General features: G+C 37.7%; 1 long non-coding RNA gene across 1 annotated transcript in view; it reads left to right on the forward strand.

Moving 5' to 3' along the window:
• The first annotated feature begins 3839 nt into the window (after positions 1 to 3839).
• Positions 3840 to 14632, forward strand: part of LOC129035215 (uncharacterized) — a 41907-nt gene continuing 31114 nt past the window's right edge. The window contains exons 1-2 of the long non-coding RNA XR_008502145.1: positions 3840 to 3995; positions 9237 to 9322. This is a non-coding gene — a long non-coding RNA (uncharacterized LOC129035215). The remainder of the gene's footprint in view (positions 3996 to 9236; positions 9323 to 14632) is intronic.

Genomic DNA, 14632 nt, shown 5'->3' on the forward strand with positions numbered 1-14632 from the left:
GTAAGTCCAAGCATCCAAAAGCTGAAGAATTTGGCGTCTGATATTCCAGGGCAGGAAGCATCCAGCACTGGAGAAAGGTGAAGGCTGGAAGACTCAGCAAGTCTCCACTTCCATCTTCTCCTGCCTGCTTTAGTCTAGCCATGCTGGCAGCTGATTAGATGGTGCCCACCCAGATTGAGGGTGGGTCTGCCTCTCCCAGTCCACTGACTCAAATGTTAATGTCCTCTGCAACACAGACACACCCAGGAACAGTACTTTGCCTCCTTCAATCCAATCAAGTTGACACTCAATATTAACCATCAAAACTTTCCTCTGCCTTTTTGTTCTACCTGGGCCCCTAGTTGATTGGATGATACCTGTCTGCACTGAGGGTAGATCTTCCTCACCTAGTCCACCAAATCACTTGCTAATATTCTCTGGAAACACACCCAAAAATAAGTCTTTGCCAGCTATCTAAGTATCCTTTAATCCAGCCATGTGGAAACCTAAAATTAACCCTCACAATTGCTATTAATTAAAATCCATACTTTATTCAGATTTTCTAAATGTTTACCCTAATGTCCTTTTTCTGTTCCAGGACACCAAGCTTCATTTAGTCATAGTGTCTTCTTAGGGTCTTTTGGCAGTGAAAATATCTTGGACATGCTTTGTTTTTAATTATCCAGAAATTGTGAGCTCGTCTGGTCAGGTCTTTTGTAGAATGCCCATCGATTGTTATTTGCCTGATGTTTTTCTCATGATTAGACTGGAGTTATGTGTTTTCAAAGGAATATCACAGAGGGGAACTTCCATTTTCATCCTGTCCTCTCAGGAATGCATACCATCAGCAGGCTTCACTGTGGACGTTGACCCAACTCACCTGGCTAATGCAATGTTTGTCAGGTTTCTCTATTGCAAAGTTCCTCTTTTTCTTCCTTTCCGTATTGTACTTTTTTGAAGCAAATATTGAGCACAGTTGGTTTTTTTTGAGATGGAGTCCCACTCTGTTGCCCAGGCTGGAGTGCAGTGGCACAATCTCGGCTCACTGCAAACTCCACTTCCCAGGTTCAAGCGATTCTTCTGCCTCAGCCTCCCGAGTAGCTGGGCCTACAGGTGTGCACCACCATGCCCGGCTGATTTTTGTACTTTTAATAGAGACAGGGTTTCACCATGTTGGCAAGGCTGGTCTTGAACTCATGACCTCGTGATCTGCCCACCTTGGCCTCCCAAAGTGTTGGGATTACAGGTGTAAGCCACTGCGCCTGGCCTGAGCACAGTTTACAATTAAGGAAAGAGTGATTGTGCCCTACCATTTTGAGTAGAGTATGTAAATTATTTGGGATTCATCTGCATGGGAGATTGTTCTTTTCTTTCTTATTTATTTATGTATTTATTTATTCAATTATTTATTCATATTAGTATGGGTTCATGGATATTTATTTTATACTTTGGGTTATAATTCAATATTGTTTTAATTATTTCATTGCTCAAATTATTATAGCTTTGTCCATTGGTAGCACTTTTACTGGGTCTTCGCTTCACTTTAACTTACTCCTACACTCTCATTTGAAATTCAATTTTTTTTCCTACATGATCACTTTGGCCAAGTCTCATTGCTCTTTCCCTCCTTAATTATACTACTTCTGAGATGAAGACACCTTTAAGATGAAGCAACTGATTGCTTTCTTCTTCTTCTTCTTTCCTTTTTTTTTTTTTTTTTTTTTTGAGACAGAGTCTCACTCTGTTACCCAGGCTGGAAGGCAGTGGCAGGATCTCAACTCACTGCAACATCTGCCTCTCAGGTTCAAGCGATTCTCATGCCTTAACCTCCTGAGTAGCTGGGACTACAGGCACCACCACCTTGCCTGGCTAATTTTTTGTATTTTTAGTAGAGATGGAGTTTCACCATGTTGGCCAGGCTGGCCTCAAACTCCTGACCTCATGTGATCCACCTGCCCTCAGCCTCCCAAAGTGCTGGGATTACAGGTATGAGCCACCACAGCCGGCCTGATTACTTTCTTCTAACAAGCAGCTAGAACACCTGAAGCCTCCAGGTGTGCCAGCACTCAATTCACTAGGCTTCTGACCTGACTAGGAACGATTTCCTTATTAATTTCTCCATTCTTTGTCCTTTTGAGAAACACTTATGAGTTCTTACATTTCTAATCAACCTCTATATTAAAAACTCCATGTCTTTCCTCTGGACTTTTGAAGTATTCTACTTTTAACTGTATGGCATTTCCCAGAGAGAATTTATATTCCCCTCTAGATTTAGCTACTTAGGTTAGGAACCAAACATCATTTTAACATTGCCTTTTTCAAAATAGCATTCTTGAAAATATCATAACACTTCTGTCAATCTCTCTGATTATTAAAGACTAAATGCTCATGGGGTATGTCAGGAATGCAGCTTTGTTTTTAGTTTTCTAATTGATAAAATACCTAATTACAAATATTTTTATTGTATATATTTTCTCTTATGAAACCTATTCAGCTTTTAATTTTGATGTGATTTTTTTTCTTAGCTCACCCAGGATTGGAATTTAATAAAATACATTCTTTCAACTCTGTTTATGGAGCAAGAGATTGTTTTGATTTTTTATATTAGACATTCCCTGAAGAGCCAAAAACGTTCAGGAAATGTATATAAACAGGCTCATCATCTTTAGTCTTGTAAAAATCACCCAGCATACCTACCGCCCCAAGAAACTTCACGGTCTTGATATTTGCAACCCGGGGTTGGTTGGAGAATGCGCTTTGTTCCCCAGGGCTGTTTTGGACTGGAATGTGCCTCTTAATCCCAGAAATATTTGGATATCAATGAGAGCCGATGTATGAGCAATCACAGGTTTTTAAACCATTTACTTAAGTGTCTTCTCTGCTTTGGACACATCCATTCACTTGATGAGAGCTGTCAATCCGAAGGCAGCTGTTTGCATAAATGAGAACATTTTTGTTGCAAATAGTAAACACCAGCATGTGCTAGATTAAGCTACAAAAGAGAATTTGTCCCAAGGACACAGATGTGTTTTTTTGGAAATCAAAGGAAGGCAGGTATTGCAACAGGAAATTGGGAGCCTTACAGAATTTGGAAATCTCTTTCTCTCTCTCTCTCTCTCTCTCTGTCCTTTCCCCTTCCCCATTTGTGCCTCATCCCCGCCCCTCTCTTTTCTTTGTGTCTTCCTGGGCATCTGCTTCCTTGTCTCCCTGCAGACCAGCTTTCCCTGCTATCCAGTTCATACGGAGCCACGTGGCTCATCATGTGCTTTGACATGCCTCCAGCTCAAGAAACTAACCCCAGCTGAGACTGGAATCTCTTATTTTTAATTCTAAATTCCAAAGAAAGGAACTTTAAGTAGTTCAGCCTGAACCATCGGCCAGGGCCTTAGGTACCCATTTGATTACTGGGGACAAATTCAAGAGGTCAGAGCTTGATCAGAACAGAGAAGCCATTCTAGGTATTTGGAGTTGCAAGTAAAGACTCTTATGCCATTAAGAGATGAATAAGTGAAGGTTAGAAAGGGCCTCTTTCATAACAGATGTAATAAAAGCAACTGAAGGTAGACGTCCTGTAATCAATATCTTCCTTTTCTCCTACAGCAGCTAAGTAGTGCCGATTGACTAATACGCTGGCAATGATTCTGAACCTTGAGTAATTATGTTATGTTCTTTATTGTTACATATAAGTGATGCTGCCACAATTGCTTAAAAAGTCAGATCTGGAACTTTGAGAAGGTACAGGTCTGCTTGCTATTTAAAGAATCACTGTTTACTAATATTCATTGATTTCAGTTCTGGATTCAGTTTAAAAAAATATTGCACACACAAACGTATGTGTGGAAACAAAGAATGGGAGAAAAAGTGAATAAAAACACCATGGAAAAATTAAGTTGGTAATATGAAGCATGGGCTACATTTCCTGATTTCATTTTGTGATTTGATGTTAGTCAGTAAACCTGTGATTATATGCTACCCACAGTGAAGGTGAATTCCATATATCCAATGAAGTTTTTCAGGTAAAAATTAGATACATATATATGTGTGTCTTTATTATGCTACAGTGAATTACTTATAGATCACTTTCAAACATTGTGTAATATATATATTTATAAATTCACATTAGTATACTGAATTCATATTTATTTTAAACAAAAATAGCAATTGTAATACTTTAAAAATACACACACAAACAGCCACACACCCCCACACACACTCACACACCCATCCACCCACACACACACATCCCCAACACCCACACATCCCCCCCCCCACACACACCCACCCCCTCCACCCACCCACACACAGATCTGATATTGATATGAATGGGACTAGCGTATTTCTGATTTGGGATTTTTTTGGATTGTGGAATATTTGCATTATATATTTACTAATTAAGCACCCCAAATCCAAAACCTGAAATGTGAAATACTCCCATGAGCATTTCCCCTGAGTATCCTGTTAGTGCTCAAACAGTTTCAGATTTTAGAACATTTCAGATTTCGTATTTTGGGATTTGGGATGCTAAACCTCTCTCTCTCTCTTTTTGTGTGTATACGTGTGTACAGTTGCACTTAATTCTTACTATTTCACCTTTATTTTTCAGATGAGTAAGCGACAATTTATAATGTTATATAATTACTGAGTCACACCAGTAAAAAGCTGTAGACCAAGGGTTTTAATTCAGATTTTCTAATACATGCGACAAATTCCAGCTTAAACCTTATTTTTCTTCTTTTAGCACCGCTCGTAGAACACCTAGTTAACACACAGAGAGATAAACATTTTGCTTCGTATCAAAGGAATAAATTCTCATGTAATTATCAAATAAGACATCACTCTTCAATTAATTATAGTGAAGTTGCATTATAGTTGCCTTTTACTTATAATAATTAAATTATGAAATAACACTCCCCTCACACACATGCATACACAGGAGGGGCAGAAAATACCTTTTAAATGGTGCAGCTTACTTTATTCAATATTTCACTCAATAAAAAAAAAGTTCCAGAATTAGCATGAAACTAGAATATAAAGTTACTTTTCCATTACTTGGCTTTAGTTCTACGTATGTCCCACAGTGTGAACTGATCACCATATTCAGTGGTTTCTAGTACAGTCATACATCACATAACTACATTTTCTATACCACAGTGGTCCCATAAGATTATATCGGAGCTGAAAAATTTCTGTCGCCTGGTGATGTCACAGCTGTTCTAAGATCATAGCAGAACACATTACAGACATGTTTATGGTGATACTGGTATAAATAAACCTACTATGCTGTGTCTTTTTTTTTTTTTTTAATGAGACAGAGTCTCGCTCTGTTGACCAGGCTGGAGTGCAATGGCACGATCTTGGCTTACTGCAATCCGTGCCTACCGGGTTCGAGCAATTCTTCTGCCTCAGCCTCCTGAGTAGCTGGGATTATAGGCACCTGCCATCAGGCCTGGCTAATTTTTGTATTTTTGTGGAGACGGGGTTTCACCATGTTGGCCAGGCTGGTCTTGAACTCCTGATCTCAGGTGATCTGCCCACCACGGCCCCAAAAATGCTGGGATTACAGGCATGAGCTACCACGCCAGGTCAATCCTGCCAGTCTTTTAAAAGTATCGTGCATACAATTATAGGTAGTACATACATTTAATAATGATAATAAACAACTATCTAACATTATTGGTTTATGTATTTACTATACTATACTTTTTTAGAGTGTACTCCTTTTACTTATTAAAAAAATAAGTTAACTGTAAAACAGCCTCAGGCAGGTCCTTCAGGAAGTATTACAGAAGTAAGCATTGTTGTCTTAGGAGATGACAGCTCCATGAGTGTTACTCATGAAGACCTTTCAGTGGGACAAGATGTGGAGGTGGAAGGCAGTGATACTTATGATCTTGATCCTGTGTGGGCCTAGGTTTTAGCAAAAACCTAGGTGTTTTTGTGTGTGTTTGTGTCCTAGTTTTTAGCAAAACAGTTTACAAAGTAAAAAATAAATTTAAATATAGAAAAAGCTTATAGAATAAGGATATGAAGAAGGAAAATATTTTTTGTACAAATGTACAATGTGTTTGTGTTTTAAGCTAAGTGTTATTTTTTGTTTGTTTCTGTTCCCAGAGCTGGCTTTCACTTTCTTTTTCTTTTCTTTTCTACTTCCAACTTTTATTTTAAGTTCAGGGACACATGTGCAGGATGTGCAGGTTTGTACATAGGTAAATGTCTGCCATGGTGGTTTGCTGCACAGATCACCTCATCAGCCAGGTATTAAGCCCAGCATCCACTAGCTATTCTTTCCAATCCTCCCCCTCCCCTCACTCTCCACTCTGTGAAAGGCCCCATTGTGTGTTGCTCCCCCACCATATGTCCATATGTTCTCACCATTTTGCTCCCACTTATAAGTGAGAACATGTGGTATTTGGTTTTCTGTTCCTGTGTTAGTTTGATATGGAAAATGGCCTCCAGCTCCATCCATGTCCCTGCAAAGGACATGATCTTATTCCTTTCTATGGCTGCATAGTATTCTATTGTGCATATGTACTATATTTTCTTTACCTAGTCAATCATTGGTGGGCATTTGGGTTGATTCCATGTCTTTACTATTGTGAATAGTCCTGAAATGAATATACACATGCCTGTGTCTTTATAATAAAAAGATTTCTATTTCTTTGGATATATACCCGGCAATGGGATTGCTGGGTCAAATGGTATTTCTGCCTCTAGATCTTTGAGGAATTGCCACACTGTTTTCCACAATGGTTGAATTAATTTACACTGTACCAACAGTGTAAGAGCATTCTTTTTTTTCTTTACAACTTCACCAGAATCTGTTGTTTTCTGATTTTTTAATAATCGCCATTCTGACTGGGGCAAGATGGTATTTCATTGTGGTTTTGATTTGCATTTCTCAAATGCTCAGTGATATTTATTGGCCACATATATGTCTTCTTTTGAGAAGTGTCTGTTCATGTCCTTTGCCCACTTTTAATGGGGTTGTTTTGCTTTCGTAAATCTTATTAAGCTCCTTGTAGATGCTGGATATTAGACCTTTGTCAGATGCATAGATTGCAAAAATGTTCTCTTATTCTGTGGGTTGTCTGTTTACTCTGTTGATAGTTTCTTTTGCTGTGCAGAAGCTCTTTAGTTTCATTAGATCCCATCTATCAATTTTTGCTTTTGTTGCGATTGCTTTTGGCATCTTCATCATGAAATATTTGCCTATGCCTATGTCCTGAATGGTATTGCCTAGATTTTCTTCTAGGGTTTTCATAGTTTTGGGTTTTATATTTAAGTCCTTGATCCATCTTGAGTTTTGTGTATGGTGCATGGAAGGGGTCCAGTTTCAATTTTCTGCATATGGCTAGCCAGGTCTCCCAGCATCATTTACTAAATAGAGAATTTGTTCCCCATTGCTGGTTTTTGTCAGGTTTGTCAAAGATCAGATGGTTGTAGGTGTGTAGTCTTATTTCTGAGATCTCCATTCTGTTCCACTGGTCTATGTGTCTGTTCTTGTACCAGTACCATGTCATTTTGGTTACTGTAGCCCTGTAGTATAAAGTCAAGTAGCATGATGTCTCTAGCTTTGTTCTTTTTAAAGCTGTGTTATTACAATAGATTCAAAAAGTTTTAAAGTAAAAAGTTTAGGAAGTAAAAAAGTTACAATAAGCAGATTATTATAGAATAAAGAAAAAAAATAGATATATATATATATTTTGAGATGGAGCCTTGCTCTGTCCCCCAGGCTGGAGTGCAGTGGTGTGACTTTGGCTCACTGTCACCTCCACCTCCAGGGTTCAATCGATTCTCCTGCCTCAGCCTCCTGAGTAGCTGGGACTACAGATACACACCACCATACCCAGCTAATTTTTTGTATTCTTAGTACAGATGGGGTTTCACCATGTTGGTCAGGCCGGCCTTGAACTCCTGACCTCAAGTGATCTGCCTGCCTCGGCCTCCCAAAGTGCTGAAATTACACGTGTAATCTCACCACACCCGGCCAAGAAAAATCTTTTAAAATAAATTTAGTGTAGCCTAAGAGTACAGTGTATATAAAGTCCACAGTAATGTACAGTAATGGCCTAGGCCTTCACACTCATCCGCCACTCACCTACTGACTCACCCAGAGCAACTTCCTGTCCTGCAAGCCCCATTCATGGTAAGTGCCCTATGCAGGGGTACTTTTTAAAATCTTTTCCATCATGTTTTTACTGTACATCTTCTATGTCTAGAAATGTTTAGATACACAAATTCTGTTACATTGCCTACAGTGTTCAGCGTAGTAACTTGCTATACCGATTTGTAGCCCAGGAGCAATAGGCTATATCATATAGCCTAGGTGTGTAGTAGGCTATACCATCAAGGTTTATGTAGTACACATTATCATGTTTGCACAATGACAAAATTGCCTAAGAACACACTTCTCAGAATGTAGGCACATGATTGTATTTAGGAATATGTATTTTTGACAATGTGGACCCAGGTACAATCCAACTACCCTGCCTGGTGCTCAACTTAATGAAACCACAGTATGTTCTAATGATGGAAGATACACCTTTTACCTGCATGCTGATTTGAACTTACTGAGAAGAAATGTTTGAGAATTATGATTGACTAGATGTGACTATATATATATATTGATGTTTTTGTTTTTTTATTGGTTTAGTTTATAATCTTTCTATAGAAAACCAGCATAATTACTAATCTGTAGCTCGTTGGAGGGCATTAACTGCAAATCACTTATGAGGTATAAAGATAAAATAATTCAACTTACATTTTGTCAAACTTGTTAGTGCATTTATAGACAAATGTGAACTAGTTTCTGAAAATTTGGCTGCTATTCATTTATTTCAAAAATCATATATTCAGTTCTTCTCTAATTTCTACTTTTGCAATATCTTTGAAGCTTGCCCAAATTATTGAAATTCGATTAATTTTGGCATATGGCCATCCTTAGCAAGTAGACTTGGTTTCTAGCAATAGGCCAAATTAATTTCATGTAAGTGATAGGCACTTCAATTGGCAAAAGTATTTCAGACAAAGTATGTTCTGCCTCTAACGTAAGAAGACTGCTTCCCTCCTATGGCTCATCATCTAGCTCTGAGAGTGAGTCAAAGGAATGTATTCCAAAATATTTATCAGAACTTCATAGGAATTAGTAAATAAATATGATGACCACTTTGGAAAAGAAAACACATATTTGGATATGATCATTTTCATACAATTTTTTAATCTTTACTCTCTAGTAGTCAAATCTTGTTTACTTTTAGAAAATGTCTTAGCTTCTTACAAAAGAGGAAGCATGAAATGGCTTTTCACCTCCACCTGTATGCTGTTTCTAAGCTCATGAAGATAGGTAAGGCAATTATCTTCTCTCTCTCCATATTATTCCATTTTCTTTCTTTCTTTTTTTTTTTTTTTTGAGACGGAGTCTCGATCTGTCACCCAGGCTGGAGTGCAGTGGCACGATCCTGGCTCACTGCAACCTCTGCCTCCTGGGTTCAAGCGATTCTCCTGCCTCAGCCTCCCAAGTAGCTGGGACTATAGGCGCCCGCCACCACCCCCAGCTAACTTTTTTTGTATTTTTAGTAGAGATGGGGTTTCAGTGTGTTAGGCAGGATGGTCTCGATCTCCTGACCTCATGATCCGCCCACCTCGGCCTTCCAAAGTGCTGGGATTACAGGTGTGAGCCACCACGCCTGGCCTTATTATTCCATTTTCTAAGAAAACCCTTGGTTTAGGAAATTGCTTGATACGACTTCTTTTTATTTATTTATTTTTATTGATTTGGTTTTTTTTCTGCAACTCTCCAAAAGCCATACCACAATGTGTCCTTAAGGGTCTTTATTACAGAGAATGTTCTTTGGTCATGTCTGACTGTACTATGACTGTTGGCATATAAAATTAAAATAGATCAGAGAGATTAGGACTGGGATTTTGTTGGTGAAAGTGGGGTGCTTACCTCAGGTGCAAAGTTTAAGGGGCCAAAACATTCAGTAATTAAGATAATATTTTAAAGCAATATATTAAGCAAATCAAAATCAGTGCAAAATATCTATGAAGCGCAAAACACCAAATTTTAGAAGACAAGCTGTTGTCTTTTTGTTTGCTTTGCCAACCCATGCTATTGTGCAAGGAAACAGTCCTTTATAATCAGCCTGAAGTCCTGGGCTGCATATATGTTGTATTCTTGCCGGGTGGGTTCATAAGGGTTGAAAATGATGTGGGAACGAATTGAACAATGTGAGCTTTAATATATAGTCACATTTTTTGAATGTAGAGTTGTTTATTTTTATTTATTTATTTATTTATTTTGAGAAGGAGTCTCGCTCTGTCACCCAGGCTGGAGTGCAGTGGTGCGATCTTGGCTCACTCACTGTAAGCTCCGCCTCCTGGGTTCATGCCATTCTCCTGCCTCAGCCTCCTGAGTAGCTGGGACTACAGGTGCCCGCCACCACACCTGGCTAATTTTTTGTATTTTTAGAAGAGACGTGGTTTCACCGTGTTAGCCAGGATGGTCTCAATCTCCTGATCTCGTGATCTGCCCGCCTCGGCCCCCCAAAGTGCTGGGATTTCAGGCTTGAGCCACTGCACCTGGCCTAGAGATTTTATTAATTTCTTCCAATTGACTCTAAACATGGAAGGACATTTTGATAAGTGTAGGTAGGGGCTTATGTTTCCCTTAGGCTGTAAAATTTTTCTCAGTTGCCTTTTGCCTTTTGCTACCAAACACTGGCAGAGAGTCACCTCTTTGGCCACTGAAGGTTAGACATGTGGTGTTCATTATCCTGCATTACATCCCAGAACAGACAGACGGTATTGCTGGTAGAAATCAACCTGAATGTCTGTTAGACAAAAATCATATCATTTTCTTAGATTGGTACATTCTTTCAGAATAATGCAAAGGTACATTAAGGGAAGAAATAACATCAAAGCATAAATATCAAGAGATAAATACTATACTATACCATTTTAATTGAAAATTCTGCTAGTTCTTGGATATCTAAATAAGTTTGCTCTCTATTCGGTGTATGATCTGATTCAAATTATTTACAATTCAGGTATTTGTATCTACTCTGAGTCTTGTTTTGGCTGTTTTAATCTCAACTGGTTTTTCTTGTTATTTCTTGTATACTGTAAACAACATAATCACTGTGATTAACATTAATTGAGAAATAGAAATGAAAATGGTTACTTGCTGAAAACAGCTTGGCTAATATGTATAATGACAACATTTTGTGTCTACATGAAAACTCAAATTGTAACATTTGACTTTAGTTCTAAAATCTCTGAAGCATTTCAAAGAATAGAATTTTGGACACAGATGAATATATAAATGTATGCTAGATAAAATGCGGTTGTGATCTGTATAGGAATATATGCTGTTTTATTAATATATTTACTGAAAGACATTATCATATAGTTGTTGAAGTACAGGCTTTAAAATTATACTTAAGATGTGAATCAATTCTGTCTACAATTGTTAGCTGTGTAACTGTAAACAACTAAATCTCCCCAGGGCTCAGTTTTCTCACTTGGAAAATGGAAAGAATATAATCCAAGTTGGTAGGCTGGTTGGAAGACTTACATAAAACCCTATATGAAAGGTTTTTGACATCATATCAGGCAAACTGTAGATGTTTTCTAAATATTTTCTATACACTATTACTTCTCTGATATTTTTCTGTTTCTTTAATGTCATATTATTGTTCATAGTTCTGCATTTTTAATACTCTTTTTATAAATAGGTTTCGCTATTTGTTATATTACTGGCATTCATAAATGTACCTTCTTGTTGATTTCTGAGAGGTTCTGAAATTCTCTATGGGTTTTTTTTCTTGTTTCTGTACATATTGTCCCATTGGAATCCAAAATTACTGAAGTAAGCACCAGGTTTTCCTTTTGGCACATTAAAGTATAGTATGTGTTAAAGGCAAAATGGTTCCTCATTGTATTTTTTAACATGTAATTTGAATAAGCCTGCCTCAAAAATACAAGGGATATCTGCATCCAAAATATCAGTTTTGGAAAGGTAGCCAATATATTATTAACTGCTGAAAATAATTTTTAAAAATTAGGTCTTATTGGTAAGATTAAAAATAAAAAAAATTAGAAAAGTAAAAATACTCGTGGGTAAGATATTTCTGATAATACTATTTTGACAGCTATCAATACAGGCAGAGAAAGGAAGTTGTCAGACTACTTATTATACAGGAAAAGATAATAAACTTTAGTATTGTGACTATAGAACAGCTCATCCTTTGTTCTTTGATAAATCACTAAGAAAAAAATGGCTAGGCTTGCAAATATTCCTAACCCTTGTCTTTTAAGATTATATCATTGATCACATTCAGTTGTAAGTAATATTAAAAAATATTAGGTTGGTGCAAATGTAATTGTGGCTTTTGCCATTAAAAGTACCATGAAAAATATGTTTTCTTCCATGCAACAATTAGTTTGGTGGTGAACTATTGATAATAATGGTTCAGCTATTCAGCAGCAGCATAAAGATCCCAGGATGATTCCATCTTTCTGCTCCACAATCCTCCGATCCCATTTTGGCCTTTTAGGTTAGGTTTGCTGCCTCAAGCTTACAAGAAGGCTGCCACAGCTCCAGATAACAAGACCTCCTTCTAAGACAGGGATATAAGCTACAGCAGTAAGAGAACTTCTCATGCAGGTTTCCCTTTGTAAAATTATCTTTCCACAAAAACTCTTAGCAGATTTCTTCTTTATCACTTTCAGGAGAAATAGATAATGACCACTTCCTAAATGAAGAGGTTTAGCCCCACTTTCTGTAAGATAAAATAACTTCTGCTTGATGGCTTGAGAAAATTAAGATCCTGTTAGCAGGGGAGTGGTATTTTAGTAAACATTGTGACTGCCACATAAGTTTACATACACACACACACACCCACACACACATTTTACTCTCCAGTTGTTAGCTGTGTAACCGTAAATAACTAAATCTCCCCAGGGCTCAGTTTTCTCACTTATAAAATGGAGAGAATATAATCCAGTTGGTAAGCTGGTTGGAAGACTTACATAAAACCCTATATGAAAGGTTTTGATTCACATCTTAAGTATAATTTTAGAGCCTATACTTTCCTGTACTCTCCAGGAAAAAGCAGGAGATTCACAAAACAGTCATCTTTCTTCATACCAGCTTCTTATTTGTTTATTTGTTTCTAAAATGTTAGAATACTAATAAATCACAGTTAATGCTTCTTTGATCAATTTTCTGTACATATCTGATTTTTTGAGGTAATTGTTGTATCGTTCCACATCCCACAAATAAATAAGGAAAATGAAGAGCAAAGAGAAAATGTAAGCAGGGGAATAAAATGAAGAATACATAAAATGCATGTCAGTATGCTAATCTGTTCTTGATGGTTGATCATGATGTTGCTTTAAGCTTCTTGTCAACCAACAGGAAGAAGAAAATAGATCAAGTCTAGATGTTCATAATATCTCTAATACAAAAATGAACTACTGGCTCAAAGGAAACATAACCACTCCGCAAAAGTCCAGAAGCACATTCCTTGAGGGTGCTGATAAAAAGAATAATGTCTAACCCAGTGAAACACGGTTTCACTAAATAATTGCCCCATCTTTCATCAGCAATTTCTTATGAGCTCCTTTAATTTGGGCAATAGCATATTTCCTAAGTGTAATTCAGCAACACAATTCTTGGTCAGGGGCCATAGACCTGGCAAATCCAGAAACAGGATAGAACCACTTGTAATAAATTAATCCTCCCTTTCCCCTTTGCACATTCAACATTATGAATGAGAATAATAGACACAGGAAATGTACAAGCAAATCTGTGTGGACTCCCAGTTGGCAACACATTTGGTCAGTTTTGGTGGCTTTATTGCTTCTAAAGTTCTCAAGGTCTCAACGAGCTAATATTTTTCTTAGTTCTGTGCTGGTGGGATTTCAGTATACGCGAAATAACACTTAAAAAATATATTTGAGACAGAACACAGACCATAGATTCAAATATTATCAGAACAAACTAGGGTTGCCATTTAACTTACAATTTTTTTTAAATTTACTTTCCTATTAATATTTCCTAAAAATCAAAGATTTCGGCCAGGCGTTGTGGCTCATGCCTGTAGTCCTAGCCCTTTGGGAGGCCGAGGCAGGTGGATCACAAGGTCAGTAGTTTGAATCCAGCTTGGCCAACATGGTGAAACCCCGTCTCTACTAAAAATACGAAAAAATTAGCTGGGTGTGGTGGCGGGCGTCTGTAATCCCAGCTACTCAGGAGGCTGAGGCAGAGAGTTGCTTGAACCCAGGAGGCGGAGGTTGCAGTGAGCCGAGATCGCGCCATTGCACTCCAGACTAGACAACAGAGAGACACTCTGTCTCAAAAAAAAAAAAAAAAAATCAAATATTTCAGTCAGAAATATCCTGCTGAGCAGTAATGTGTCAAAAGATTACCTTTGGTCCTGGCCACTGACTTTTATGTCTATAAGTAATTAAATGTTTAGGGAGTTAATTTATTTCCAACCATTAATTTTCATCTCAGGTTAAGTGGTTTGTCTGTTTGACTTCATTTCAAATTACCGGGACCTGAACTTAGACATCACTTAACAAAAGATAAAAATCTTAAGGGTCCAGGAGCCCCAATTATTCTTCTCTTCTACAGAGGTGCCGTTTC

This window comes from Pongo pygmaeus, chromosome 3, assembly GCF_028885625.2.
Source record: "Pongo pygmaeus isolate AG05252 chromosome 3, NHGRI_mPonPyg2-v2.0_pri, whole genome shotgun sequence".
NCBI classification, from domain to species: Eukaryota; Metazoa; Chordata; class Mammalia; order Primates; family Hominidae; genus Pongo; species Pongo pygmaeus.